Here is a 2,774-nt window from a genome sequence, read left to right on the forward strand (position 1 = left end):
ACAACGATCCCCGTCAGTCATTCTTATTGGTTAGGTAGTCTTTCAGACTTTTCACCTTTCAATAACAGTTCCACCTTGTCATAAGTCCATGCTAACAATTTCCTGGTCTTACTTTTCACCATTGTCATTCTTTCTCCAAAAGTTTTTTCTGTATTTGTAACTTAGATGGAGGGGCCAAGAAGTATTTAGTCAGCCACTGATTGTGCAAGTTCTCCTACTTAGAAAGATGAGGTCTGTAATTTTCATCATAGGTATACTTCATCTATAAGATATAAAATTAAAAAAAGGCCACTCCAGGTCCTGGAGTCTCCAGACCTCAACCCCATAGAAATTTAGTTGAGAGAGTTGAAAGTCCATGTTGCCCAGCGACAGCCCCAAAACATTACTGCTCTAGAGGAGATCTGCATGGAGGAATGAGCCAAAATACCAGCTACAGTGTGTGCAAACCTGGTGAAGACTTACAGGAAACGTTTGACCTCTGTCATTGCCAACAAAGGTTATGTCACAAAGTAATGAGATTAACTTTTGTTAGTGACCAAATACCCATTGTCCACCATAATTTACAATACATTCTTTGAAAATCCCACAATGTGATTTCCTGGATTTTTTTTGGTGTACCTATGATGAAAATTACAGACCTCTCTCATCTTTCTAAGTAGGAGAACTTGCACAATCAGTGGCCGGCTAAATACTTTTTGGGCCCACTGTACATCCATGATTTTCAACAGCAAAGTAAGTCAGATTTTGACATTAGCATTAGCAGACATCTGCTACCTGTTTACACCGCCACAAACATGCCCAGTGTATGCAAATGGTCATGTGATATGTGTTGTCAGACGTGGTAATATCGATAGGTTCGATTAGTTCGGCTACTTGAGCTAAAGCTCTTGTTCTTGTCTCAAAATGCAGCTTAAAAATGTAAAAGCAGTAGGGTAGATGCAGCTTTACTCCTTCCTCCTCTCTTTTCCTCTTTGCCTGTTTTTTGTCTTCCCTTTTCTCTTCCTCTCCCTGGCCTCCCTCTCTACTCTCTCTCCTACCACGCACGCACCCAGAAGCTTTCTGTCAGGTGTACTGGAAGTGAACAGTGTTACCCTACAAGGCTGACGCCAGCTACCTTGCATTGTGCTAATAACAGAGGAGCAACTAGGAATGCATACATGTCAAGTACCAGGCTGCTCTGCTGTCAGCTCAACAGCCCCGGCAGCCGACAGACAAGAGCAAGAGAACAAGACGCTGCTAATTCTCCCTCACTCTCAGAGACATCGGAAGACAAGTGGACAGACAAGGCTGTTTTTGGCGAACGGGGCAGATGATATGTGTTTCAGAAGAGTCCGGATGAGAGGAGGTGCAGGCAGGGGTGTGAAGGGTAAGGGAGCTTTAAAATAAACCGCAACATTTGTATTTATGGCTTCCTTGGGATAAATACAAACTAATAACGGAGTTGCATTTGAATGGAAAGATAAAGAAAGGACCATAAACAAAAGCTCAAGCCTAAACAGTACATCCAGGAAAACAGAAACCACCAAAAGATGTCACTTAAGACTAAACTAATTGGTACTTGATTGTTTGATGCATTGTTTGAGATGTAAATTTAAAGTGTCACGTAATTTGAGACTGGTCAAAGTCAACTCTTATGTCGTTCCATACAAGTCTGTCCATTCTCGTCTCAAGTCATTTAAGACAAATCCATGTCAATTTGTTAATGGTTTTAAGTCCAAGATGATTCTCAAATGATCAACAGAAGTCCAAATCAAAGCATTCTTAAGTGATTCAATGATATTTCCAAGTTGAGTGAGTAAGTCTTGTCTCAGGTAAGTTAGGACAAGACAAAAGTATTTCAAGACATGTATGAATAAGGTCTCAAGTTGTTCTCGATAGGTACAAGTCAGGTCACAAGTCATTCAAGATGAGTTCAAGGGTCAAATTTTCAACACATATCCGAATGAAGATTAAAGTCAGTCTTCAAAATATCAAGTGAAATCCCAATTACCGTAAAACAAGTCCAACTCAAGTCTCAAGTTGTTTGAGGAAAGTCCAAGTCAATTCTCATATTCACATGAGCAAAGTCAAGATTTTAGTCCTTGATTCCTCTGAAAATAAAGCATTGAAATGGCATAGGATGTGAACATCTTCTATTAAAAGCTGTGGCAATACTGTTTTTTTACATTGTACATACAGTAATATACTGTAGACTTATTAATTTCTGCTTTTGAGTTTTAATTCAGTAGGCAATCAAGTCTCAAGTAAGTAAATTGTCAAAACAGTGAAATCCCAGTCAAGGGACGCCCTGGTAGCTCACTTGGTTGAGTGTGCCCCATGTACTAAGCTCAGTCCTCACTGCAGTAACTCATGTTTGACTCCAACCATTGGTCCATTAATTCGTGACACCCCTCCTTCTCCCTTCCCCCCGTTTTCTGTCTTTTACTGTCCTGTCAATAAAGAAAGTCCCACCACTGGTAGCACAAGCTTGGCTGAAACTACAGCGGGACATTAAGGTAAGGTTTAGAATCCATCAATCCATGTGATCAATGCACCTAACTGGTATTGCAGCCCTTAGTTTTCAATTTTTAACCAATAATTTGGCATTAACCACAAGCTACATGCATTATGACGTGTTGTTTTCAGTTGAGCCAAAGTACAAGATCAGCAGTAATAACATGTAGATGCAGCCGCTGTTTCCTGCTCTCCTGCACTCATCACGGCTTGTATAAACACCATGCATGTGTGGATATGCCCCCCCCCCGCCCCTTCTCTCTCTCTCTCTCTCTCGATCT

The 2,774-nt window shown here is 40.8% G+C and overlaps 1 long non-coding RNA gene across 1 annotated transcript in view; it reads left to right on the forward strand.

Annotated features, from left to right (window-relative positions):
• The first annotated feature begins 760 nt into the window (after window positions 1-760).
• LOC117945349 overlaps window positions 761-2,774 on the forward strand; it is a 23,162-nt gene continuing 21,148 nt past the window's right edge. The window contains exons 1-2 of the long non-coding RNA XR_004656780.1: window positions 761-838; window positions 1,866-1,867. This is a non-coding gene — a long non-coding RNA (uncharacterized LOC117945349). The remainder of the gene's footprint in view (window positions 839-1,865; window positions 1,868-2,774) is intronic.

The sequence above is a fragment of the Etheostoma cragini genome, chromosome 1, assembly GCF_013103735.1.
Source record: "Etheostoma cragini isolate CJK2018 chromosome 1, CSU_Ecrag_1.0, whole genome shotgun sequence".
Taxonomy (NCBI): domain Eukaryota; kingdom Metazoa; phylum Chordata; class Actinopteri; order Perciformes; family Percidae; genus Etheostoma; species Etheostoma cragini.